Genomic DNA, 12,851 nt, shown 5'->3' with positions numbered 1-12,851 from the left:
AACCTACCAATAAATACCTAATATTAATTTTTATTACACAGAGTTTGTATTTTAGATTTTGAGCGAAGCGATGAATGTATTGATTCTACAATGGTGTGTGTGTTTTTTATTTTTATTTTTAGATTCTGAGCGAAGCGATGAATATATTGATTCTACAATGATGTGTGTTTTTTTTTTTATTTTTTTATTTTTTTTTATTTTTTTTTTTATTTTTGTGTCTGTCATCACCTTTTAGGACAGTAAAAGTGCTTGGATTTTCTTCAATAGTAACTTTTCTGATAGGAAAGTGAATCTAGTTGGTACTTTGGGGGGTCAAAAGTAAAAATTTCCCAGTAGTTTTCACAAGCGACGTGAAAAACAAAAGAAAAATTAAGGAAAAACGGGAATTTTTACACAAAATCTGTTTTCGAGAAAATCGATTTTGGTTTTTGGTGTAACTCTAAAATAAATGACCGTAGGGACATGAAATTTTGACTGAATGTTTATATTAGCATTTTCTATGCACCATAAAATTTACAAAATATTTTGACTCTTTTTGAGCTGTTTACGGCCATTGTCAGTTTTCAATTTTTTTAAGTTTTTTTTTCTATAAATATCAATAAAATTTTATCTGTTGAGTAAAAAAGCTTGAAAATTTAATAGAAGGCTCCCAGGTTATTGTTTCAAAGGCAGATGAAAAAAATTAAAAATCCTTAGTCACTGTTTTTAATTATAAGCATTTAAAGTTCAAATTTTGACAAAATACGGAAAAATCACGAAAAATAGCAAATTATTTTGATGAGAATTCATAAAAAATTTTCTTTTTAAATCTAAGATTTGAAAATGTAATATAAGATTACTTATAAGTTTGTCTACCTTTATAAAAAAAAAATGTCTAGAAGAAACTTAAATTAAATTTTTATGAGCGTCTGAAATTTATATTTTTACAACATTTGATATTTACTCGATTTCTCATGTAACAATTTTCTTATTTTATTGTAATTAAAAAACGAATGACTGTAGATACTTGAAAATTTCACTGAATGTTATATTAGCATTTTCTATACACCATAAAATGTTAAAAATATTTTGACTCTTTTTGAGCTGTTTACGGACATTGTCAGTTTTTAATTTTTTTAGTTTTTTTTCTATAAATATCAATAAATTTTTATTTGTTGGGTAAAAAAGCGTGAAAATTTAATATAATGCTCCTGATATATCGTTCTAATAGCAGTTGAAAAATATTAAAAATATATAGGCACAATTTTTTTTTATAAGCATTTAAAGTTCAAATTTTGACAACATTTATCAAATTTATAATTTATTAATTATTTTGGAGTTAAAAATTTATAAATTTTTAACTTTTATGGCTAAGGATTGAAAATTTAAAACAAGGCTCCACGTAAATAGGTTATATATAAATTACTTTATTCACAATAATATCATCAAATATACTTGGTAATACCATAGGCTGACTGACCGTTTTCGCTCAGAATCGTTTTTCTTATACAATGATATTATATCATTGAATTCAAATTTAACACCATCCATTACAGTGACCCACTTGTAACCTACCGTACAGCAGAGTGACATCCACTTATCCACCTTTTTTTTTTTATTTTTGTGTCTGTCATCACCTTTTAGGACAGTAAAAGTGCTTGGATTTTCTTCAATAGTAACTTTTCTGATAGGAAAGTGAATCTAGTTGGTACTTTGGGGGGTCAAAAGTAAAAATTTCCCAGTAGTTTTCACAAGCGACGTGGAAAACAAAAGAAAAATTATGGAAAAACGGGAATTTTTACGCAAAATCTGTTTTCGAGAAAATCGATTTTGGTTTTTGGTGTAACTCTAAAACAAATGACCGTAGGGACATGCAATTTTGACTGAATGTTTATATTAGCATTTTCTATACACCACAAAATTTACAAAATATTTTGACTCTTTTTGAGCTGTTACGGCCATTGTCAGTTTTCAATTTTTTTAGTTTTTTTTTCTATAAATATCAATAAAATTTTATCTGTTGATTAAAAAAGCTTGAAAATTTAATAGAAAGCTCCTAGGTTATTATTTCAAAGGCAGATGAAAAAAATTAAAAATCCTTAGTCACAGTTTTTAATTATAAGCATTTAAAGTTCAAATTTTGACAAAATACGGAAAAATCACGAAAAATAGCAAATTATTTTGAGTTGAGAATTCATAAAAATTTTTCTTTTTAAATCTAAGATTTGAAAATGTAATATAAGATTACTCATAAGTTTGTCTACCTTTATCAAAAAAAAAATGTCTAGAAGAAACTTAAATTAAATTTTTATGAGCGTCTGAAATTTATATTTTTACAACATTTGATATTTACTCGATTTCTCATGTAACAATTTTCTTATTTTATTGTAATTAAAAAACGAATGACTGTAGATACTTGAAAATTTCACTGAATGTTCATATTAGCATTTTCTATACACCATAAAATGTTGAAAATATTTTGACTCTTTTTGAGCTGTTTACGGACATTGTCAGTTTTCAATTTTTTTAGTTTTTTTTTCTATAAATATCAATAAATTTTTATTTGTTGGGTAAAAAAGCGTGAAAATTTAATATAAGGCTCCTGATATATCGTTCTAATAGCAGTTGAAAAATATTAAAAATACATAGGCACAATTTTTTTTTATAAGCATTTAAAGTTCAAATTTTGTCAACATTTATCAAATTTATAATTTATTAATTATTTTGTGGTTAAAAATGTATAAAATGTTTAACTTTTATGGCTAAAGATTGAAAATTTAAAACAAGGCTCCGAGTAAATAGGTTATATATAAATTACTTTATTCACAATAATATCATCAAATATACTTGGTAAAATCATAGGCTGACTGACCGTTTTCGCTCAGAATCGTTTTTCTTATACAATGATATTATATCATTGAATTCAAATTTAACACCATCCCAGTGACCCACTTGTAACCTACTGTACAGCAGAGCGACATCCACTTATCCACCTTTTTAAATGTTGTATTCAAGGATTTATTAGTTTTATTTTTATACCTAACAAAAATTACATTTATTCACAAGTCAGTTATCAACTAGAACCCGACTACGAGTAAGACAGCGTTTGGATTGTTCGGACTAGGTACTTGTCCAATACTCGTCTACCAGAATTTAAATTAAAGAATGTGATATACCTAGGTAACCTATCGCTCGATTCTAAAACAGAAACTTAACCTAGGTACAAATAATATCATAATATCAAATAGTGAAATGTGAAAATTTAAAGAAAATTTCCTATAGGTATATCCCGTAAAACCCCCAAAATAAAACGTACGTTTGAGGTGTTCTCTTAAAACCCAAATGTTTAATACCCGTATCCCGTATGCGTAGAAAATGTATGTTTCACATTTAACGAAAACTAAAACTATCGTGACGGAACGGAATTACGAAGAACGTATAAGACAAAAATAATCGTCACCAAGTGGTAGGTATATAATCTGCTATGTACTTACAAATCATATTAAATAACATTAATCATTATGTAGCTATTTTCTTATTTTATTAGGTAGGTATAAAAACCTACCTTATTCTTACTTATAAAAGCATTGCCTAATCATTGATTTCAAATTTTAAAAATTATTCTACTATAACAATAAGTTAACAGTTGTAGGCAAAGTATTATAATTTAAGGTATTTTTCATATTATCCTTATTTTTGTACACCTATAACAACTGGATTTTAAAAACTACTCTACGCCTAGCGAGTATATAAGTTTGTCTTACAATAAATATTTACATTAAGTCTACCGCGTCAACAGAGTAGAAGGACAAAACTTACGTAATTATTTATTCTTCCGGCAAAACGCGTTCCCTTCGAGTGTATAATATTGTCTAGTGTCAGAGCTGTGCATCTCCGCCAAGGAAAATGCATATCTTGCATCCAAAAGTTCAGTCTGGAAGTATTGAGATTAATGACATTTATAAAAATAGGCACCTAGCTCATAACCAGAATGGAACGAAATATGTGAGTACGTATTGGAATCGCTGTTCGTCTCAGACGATTGTCATTTGCCATAGATTATACATAATTATAACCTAACCGTCCTAATCATAGAAAATATATATATGGTCCTAACCGATGGATGATGGATATTTTTACATTATCTTCAAAAAAATATTTATTTGTTTCTACTAGACGCAAATGCGGTAAATTGAATTCAAATTTACAATATAGATTAACCCAGTTAACAGATTGTCCGTGGCAATAAATATTTAATTTAAGCCTAAAAAGTAAATGTAAAATAGTAATAATATGAAAACTAACTTACGCGTAAGCATCGACTCTACCGGTGAAACCTAGCTAGAGTGCCGCCGTCGCCGAAGAAACTATCTTTATCCATCTTCATCTCGCTCTGAACTGAAACTTGAAAGTATCAAAATATATTATGAAAATAACCTGAATACCTGATCATAACGAAATGTGTGAGTTTGTGTTAAAACTTACATTATAATGTATACGGCTCATAACTGTCGGTCTATATCGATGGCTTATTACTTATTTGTTCACTGAAATTATTAAAATTGTTTATCGTCGCCGACGAAAGTCGACAATTGACGGTTGCCATAGATATTATAAAATATATTATTTAGTATGATAAATCCATAGAACTTTATATTATACTATCTATACAGTCTATTGATAAATATTAAATCGTATGTACTTTTACAGAAAGTACTTTGTGATCAGCAATGTACCTATTCTGGTTATCTATTTCAGTTATAGTTCGCATGCCAAATTTAACTGTGCGAAACTTGTCTGCAAGTTTATAGACATTGTATTATTCAAATGCATTATCCCACCAGTTCCTCTAGACCAGTGTTTCCCAACCTTTTTTTACTCAACGCCCCTTTTAGATTTTTAAAATCACACACCGCCCCCCCCCCCTTCCCCAATCAATTTTTTAAAATGATAAACGTTTTATTTTTTAATAAGCTATTTAATTTAAGACAAAATATCATTAACATTTTAACGCTACAATTTAGTTAATTTTAAATTTAAATACCTACTAATAATTAATAATTATATAATTTGATTTCGAATTCGCTAATATAAAATTATAATACAAAAAATACTTATGTGACTAATGACTGCCATGAGGTTGATGTTTTCCTGCTAACGAAATGATATCTGGTTCAATAGATGTCAGCATTAGTCTTAAATCTCCACATAACATTGTCGGAATAGGCTAATCATTAGCCGCTAATCGGAATCTATACGATAACTCCGATAATAACGTCAAGTACCTGTCAAGATAATTTTTTTGATATTATTTAAGTGTCTATAAATATTATACCTACATAATTGTGTTGATTACATTAGGTATTTTATTCTACGTAGTTATACATTTCATTACAATCAGTTATAAACAAAAAAAATTTAAATGATAGATGAGCGCCCCCTTTAGCGCCCCCCTCATAAAAACGCCCCCTTCAAAATAAAAAATGCCCACGTTGGGAATCACTGCTCTAGACACAGTGTTTGAGAAGTCATATTTTTTTGGTACCTAATTAAATTACAATATGAATTATTATAAGTTACCTATGTAGGTACTTGTCCAAAACTCGACTACCGGGATTTAAATAAAAAAATGTGATTTATAGGTAATCTATTGGCTATTGATCTATTATAAAATAGAAATTTAACCTACCAATAATATCACGTTTTAACAAAATCGATTTTAGTTTTTGGTGTAACTTTAAGTCAAATGATCATAGATAGCTCCCACATATCATGCAAATATTAAATTAACATAAAATTAAAGTAGGCAAGTCAATGTTTAACCCTGAATAAGTATTGCCAACCAATTGGATATCAACTAAATTAATGTTAATTTAACATACTATAAATATGAAATGACACGGAACTCAATATGAAATAAGTATATATACTTAAAGGTTTAAAAAACCTTTAATCGTCAAGGTTCGTTAAGTACTCTTTAAACATTCCTTAATATTGTTTAATATTGAATAGATATTCTTTTAACACCAATCAACCATTCATATAACTTTTGTAACCTCTGATAAATGTTTGTCGAATATTGAGCAGATCGTCGGTTTTTAACTAAAATATTCTAAAAAATAATTATATAGGTATATTTACAGCAATTTTTATACAATTAAATTAATAGAATATTTAATAATTAAAATGTAAACTTAATAATTGCATAAAATTTATCTTTATTATTTCAAAAATATTCAAAATATTTAATGTATTACATATTCAACATATATTGTTAGGCCCTATAACAATATAATAATAGTAAAAACATAATGTACCTATACATTTATTTAGAATATAATATAATAGTATATATATATAGTTGAAATATGATATAACTAAAAGGCAAACCTAGCCTAGCTATATTATATTGTACATAATAATTACAAAATTAAATGATATTCATATTCAATGAAACATCTCTTTTTTCTTTTTTATGTAGAATGGTGCTTGAATGAGATAATACTTAATGTATTTTTCAATTTCATCGGTCGATGATTCATTATTCAATCGTTTAATTGATTTAACAGCACCTGGACAATAAAACAAATAACAATAATAATTATAAAAACAAAAATTAATAATTGCATTTTAATGGTAGAAGGCATATTATTATAATATATTAAACACATATTCATATTCCATCCATTAAACTCATATAGACCGGCATATATTACATTTATATGTATAATTATTATTTTAGATAATAAAATATATCAAATATATAGGATTAAATTGCTTGAATCAAAGAAAAAGTATTAAATCATAGTTATAGCATTATTAAAATAGTTGTTTTGGAATTAAACATTTTGTATGTGAATATTAGTAATTATTAACTTCCATAAATAACTTATTGACTAAAATATATAATGAAAGTTATTAATTTAAAAAGGTAGCTGTTATATAAGACTTTAAGAGTATAACAAATTCTTAGTTATATTATATACTACCAGTTATTCATAATATTATAGTATAATAGATAAAGAGAAGTAATAGAAGAATTTATGAGTGCATATTACGTAAAAATAAATAATATATTTACAACATATATAACTTACTGAATATAACTTTTGAAATGGATAGATTTGCAAAACATTTTTTTTTTATTTGCTCTGCCATTAAAAGAATATAAGGCTAAGATGTTGTCAGTGAACAAATATCCCATGATTCTTTTGACCATGACTTTGATACTTTTTCCGCCAAGTCCAGCTAACTGTTTAGTCTAAAATGTAATAAACAAAATAAAATAAAGTTTAATGTCATAAAATATTAAACCTTCCATATAGTACTATAAGTATGTATATTATTATAATACAGTAATTATATCTATAGTAAAAATATATTTACATGTTACCTAAGTTAAGGACCTACTAAAATAATGTAGAATAGGAATAATAAGATATTAATAACCATTTAATAATTTGAATTTGATAAAAAATATATAGATTTAATGTAATATGTATTTAATGTTACTAAGTCAAATCATTTTATTCTTTAGTAAAAACTTTTAATTTTAACCTTTAAAATCATTCAATAAATAAAAGTTATACACATTTCTGTAACACAGAAGTCAAACGCAAACTAACGCAAGTCCATTTTTTCAAATATTGAGTCAGTTCTATTGTTGGAATATTCTTTCTGTGATCTGTTTAATTGTATTTTAACGTAAGTCCAATTAACAATAAATTTATAGATAGTAAGAAGTATACTAACTTAAGTCCTAAACTATGATAGAAGTATAGAAACGTATGTCTAGAGTGATACATAAGAAAAGTAAAGCGAAATAATATTTTTGAAATATACAATTGTAAGTGCATTGCAATACAAACATTTTTGTATTATCTCTCCAGTAAAAATGTCATTTTTGTGACTTGCGTTACATGACTTCTGTGGTACAGATTTATTTAACGAGTATTTAATTACATAAAAATGATTTATCATAATTAAAACTAGGCATGAATGCATAATGAAAATATGTTTCACGATAGGTATATAGTTGTTATACGTTATGTAAACATTAAAATACATTTGTAATCGATTTAGTCTAAATAATTGAACTTGAAACATTGTTTCAAAAACCATTAATTTAAGAAAAAAATTGTCTATATTTTATGAAGTCTAATTATAAATGAAATTACTTACCAATGATGCATGGTATTTCTTATCTTTTCTTCTATATTGTCTAATGTATCTTCTTCATCAATTGGTAATAAGCAGTCCAAATTAGAATATTCTAATGTAAGATCATTAGATTCTTCAACATTATAATTGTGTGAAATCTGCCTTTCGACAACCAATGTCAATTTTTCATTGATGTTTCTAATGCTGTGTTTCAATACTAAAAGATTGTATAAAATGAGTTCCTTAAATTGATCTTCTGAAATTATATATTATAATACATCATAATTAAAACATTTAAAAATAAAACATTAGAAGGTTAATATTTTTACATACCTGAAGAATTTTTTTATTTATTTGGATTTGGAGGCGTTTTTTGTTTATTTTCTAATACTGCAACATAACAAAATACAATAAGTAAGTAACATAATCCTAGTAAATTGTAATCATTGAACAGTTATAAATTTATTATATTATATTTTTAGGTATATTTCTACTTTACGGGACACCTTTTTTTTTGCAATTTTTATTATTGAAACTTAGGTAGTTAAGTACGCTGAAAACGATGGTAAAGTCAGAATTTGGTATAGTTAATATAGTTACGAAGTTATAGCACTTCAAAGTTAGTAGATAGTATGTTAAATAACTTTATAAATTACAAAATTTTCATTGGACTATCTTGGCTGGGTCTTACTTTGTATACGTTGCCATGCTTTATAACTAGGGTTCGGTATCGGGTTCAATAAAATAATTTTTTGCATTTTTTCCCATTGTATAAATAGTACCTAATAATTAATAAATGTCATTATTTTATTATTTTTGGTTTTTAGGGCTGTACGAGGTAGGAATTTCTAATGTGAAACTCCTACTCATTGTCTTTTTCTCACTGCCTCATTTTATATTCTTTCATTCAAATTTACTTATTGTACCATTTTAGTATAGATTGTAAATTTTCACAAATAAACGACATTTAAAAAAAAAAAAAAAAGGGCTGTACGATTATTATTATATATTATTAGATTATTAGTACCATTGATTAAATATACATAGATAGACCAAGTCAATGGACAATATGGGAATATGAATATTAGTAGCGTAAGAATGTCAATAGATAGCGGGTACAGTAATTGACCACCAAATAATTATATAAATCAAGTAGACAATGAAAACATATATCTATATTATGGTGGTGAGGGGTACGCCGGGAAAAGACCGCACACCCGCATATTAAATATATAGTATATTTAATCAATGTTAGTACTGTTATTTTCATTATTATTATTATTATTATTAATTATCTACACTCCAGGCGGATTAAAACGTACCCGACAGGCGTACCAATCGATTATTTGCATAGGTGTTAAATTAATTAAAAAATTCAAACAAAGTTATCATAATATTTTATTTGACGAGTCTAAGTTGCCACAATGCCACTGAAGCTGCTTGTCGTTCCCGTCGTCATTACCACGTCATCTTCACTCTCGTCATTCAATTCATCGAATTCCTCGTCCACGTGTTCGTCACCGCTGTCAATGCTGTCGCCGCTATTGTCACCGTCACCTTCATTGCTATCGTGACCAACGTGTTCGGTGTTATTTATGTTATAAACTAAACCTGCGTGTTTTAGAAATTCAGCTGTCGGGTCCAATTTATGCGCCCGACAGTCTTTCGTAAACATATACTTGGCCAAGTATCCCGCATAAAATGTTTTTTTACGACAGTAATTTGACATGGAGGCTTTTGAATGCCTCCATGAACTCTCAATTGTATTAGAATGGACGCCTGTCTCCGGGTCTTTGAAATGGAGACTATGGTTAACCGTCATATGCACATAGCCTTCGTTATTTAAGGTATTGTAAGCCTAAATATTAATTATTTAATATTTTATTAATTATTTTTCATTATTAAATTTATAATTAAAATTGTAGGTATAAAATATACTACCATCCAACAATCTGAAATTATGGTCGTCCCAGGCTTTATCCATTCTTTTATAATGGCCAGTAGGGTTGTGGCGTTACGGTCTTCAACGGGTACCATAAAACAATTGCCGGTCTCCCGCTCAAAACCCCCAAAAACCCATTGCCCTTCAACCCTATGGCCCCGGTGGTGTTTTTCTGTCGTCCAAACTTCGATTCATCGATTTCTACCGTGTGCCCATACCCGCCTAGCTTCACCTTACGTACCACCATAGCATCGTATGCGACTTCACGGCAAAATGAAGACCAATCAGTAAGTGTTTGGTGGGCAAGTCGTAATTGCAGTTTCATTAATGGGAATGAGGCATTCATCGTCCACAAATTAACAAAACTACATATTTCCAAAAGGCTGAGATGGGACTTGTAGAAAAATGTATTTTGTCTGAGTGACATGCTATAAATATTAATAGTTAAAGTTTTATTTTTGTTTTTAATTGTAGTTGTATATTTAGTTTGTATCATTAGTTTTTAGTTATTATTAGGACCTCGAGTTTGGCGACCGGAGCCGGCAGGCGTAGGGAGCAATCACATGTTTTAATTTGCAAAAAATGCAAAAAAAGTTTGTCCTGGCCAAGACCAAAAAAAGGGGTGTCCCGTAAAGTTCCTCATATTATTTATATATACTAACAATGGTATTTAGTCATCTTAATAAGAGGTGCTGATTTAATTTTTTTCTCTGTGTTTTGAGTGTAATTTAAAATATTTTTAATTTTTTATATGATAGAAAAATTGCATTTTAATAGAACTAATTATTAGGTATACATACGTGATTGAAAAGTTTCAGGAGATGGATATACTTTTCTAGAAGATTCCGATAAATTTCTCTTATTGTTTTTTTCTGCTCTTGCCAAATTATTAGGAGAAAGTACAAAATGTTTATTTCTTCTATTAGGTGACACATTTTTCACCATGCAGAAATTATCATCAACTGTAAACGGAAATATAATTAAAATTTTTTTTTGTGAAACAGTTTGGACAACTATAATGAAATTATTCAAGTAACTAATATTCTACAAGTATATTACATAATTCCCCCAAAAACATGATTAGAATAAAATAGTATTATATATATAATAATATATTATAGGTAGGTACATACTAGATTCAAAAACTGGAGTTTTTGATGGTGACTAATGTTCGTATATTTTTTGATGGAGTAATGAGCATATCATCAACACAAGCTGTAAAAAAATATGAGTCATTAGAAATGAATATAGAGAATATAAAATTAAATATACAATATTAATAAATCATTGAAAACTTACATTTCTTAGACAGAGAATTAATGTTATTTGTACTGGAATTATTATCACCTACAATAAAGATTTTTATCAATTTTGAAGTACAATACATTTTAGGTAGGTATAGTTATTATAATTATATATATTTACTTACCAGAATCATAAGCTGGTAATTCATAATTATTGTAATCGCTATCAGTTTCAATGTCTACAAAAATAAAATAAAAATAATACACAAACATAAGTTAATAATTGTATAAAGTACTATCAATAATAAAATTTTTTTTCCAATATTAATTAAATTATTAAAGAAGGTATACTATACATAATATAACCATCTTACCTGATTTGTCAGCGCCATATCCCGTTTTTTTGTTATTACTGCAATTATTACCAGATTTTGATTTTTTTCCATTATTTGTATTTTTTATTTTAGAATAATTGTCATCTTCAGTAGATGATAAATCCGAAGTGATCAATTATTTTTTGCATTTCGTTCTAGCATTAAGAAACGATTCTAAAATGTACATCAAAATAATTATAGGTTATATTATTATACAATGTAGTTATTATTTTGTAAAAAAAATATAAGCTTACAAATACTTGTAGACAATGCCCTAGCTTTGAACCACTCGAACTCTATAGTATTTGGTATACATTGGTTTTTAATAAAACGTTTCACATGGGTCTTAGGCCAAGCACATGTATCATCTTTAAACCATGTGCTAGGTACTACCTCTACTCCATTATCTTTAAAGAAGTGAATAACCGACCACGTCATATTGAATATTGTAAACAAAAGTAAATGTCAATCAAACGATTATATTAAAATTAAATGCATTGAATTCCAAATTACCGACATCAGTACGCACTATTATAACAATTAACAATGTGAGTACACGAATAACAATTTATAGAGTAGGTACGTGATAATATTGAACCGTGATTCACTGGCGTCGATTATCGAAGCGAGTTAAGAAAACACGTTGAGCAATAAGCCGTTAAGGTTTAACAACAAAATGTTCTATGACGCCATGACACCCATGACAGAAAACTATTAAAGTAAACGAGCCGAGTAGCCGAGTAGGCAGTAGCCGACCTCGCGTCCCGTACCCCGCCTATAAACCATAAGACAGTACCGTTTACGAATACCGGTAAACAAGGTTATAACATCAAGTCGGTTACTAGCTCGTTTCCTAGGTTTAGACTTCAGATCATAGGTAAACGTTAACACAATCAGCTGATCTGCGTCTTTGTTGTTGTTTAACGTTCCGTTTCCCGGGTTCGGGTTTTGGTGATTAGATCAGTACCAGATACCTACAACTTATTAGGTACCTATAATATTATTTAATACAAATATACAATAATATAAAATATAATATTAGTATTGTGTCGTTGTAATACATTTACCAACACAGATAATATAATATATGTATATAATATTATATATATATTATGTGCTTACCAAAGTCCCAAATGGCAAATAGACGATATT

The 12,851-nt window shown here is 27.7% G+C and overlaps 1 long non-coding RNA gene across 3 annotated transcripts; it reads right to left on the bottom strand.

The window, feature by feature from the left end:
• Positions 1-6,250: 6,250 nt before the first annotated feature.
• Positions 6,251-12,433, bottom strand: LOC132941251 (uncharacterized). 3 transcript variants are annotated; one of them, XR_009664144.1, is made up of 10 exons: positions 11,954-12,433; positions 11,700-11,873; positions 11,511-11,564; positions 11,381-11,428; positions 11,215-11,296; positions 10,882-11,043; positions 8,473-8,529; positions 8,161-8,395; positions 7,077-7,240; positions 6,251-6,551 (listed from the first exon to the last, which is right to left on the bottom strand). It is a non-coding gene; the product is annotated as an uncharacterized LOC132941251 (long non-coding RNA). The 3 variants fall into 3 exon arrangements; XR_009664146.1 differs by having other exon boundaries at positions 8,161-8,392; XR_009664145.1 differs by having other exon boundaries at positions 11,700-11,854.
• Between the last annotated feature and the right edge of the window lie 418 nt (positions 12,434-12,851).

This window comes from Metopolophium dirhodum, chromosome 3 (assembly GCF_019925205.1).
Source record: "Metopolophium dirhodum isolate CAU chromosome 3, ASM1992520v1, whole genome shotgun sequence".
Lineage (NCBI taxonomy): Eukaryota > Metazoa > Arthropoda > Insecta > Hemiptera > Aphididae > Metopolophium > Metopolophium dirhodum.
Note: the sequence above shows the minus strand (reverse complement) of the source record. Positions and strands in the feature narration are given on the sequence as shown.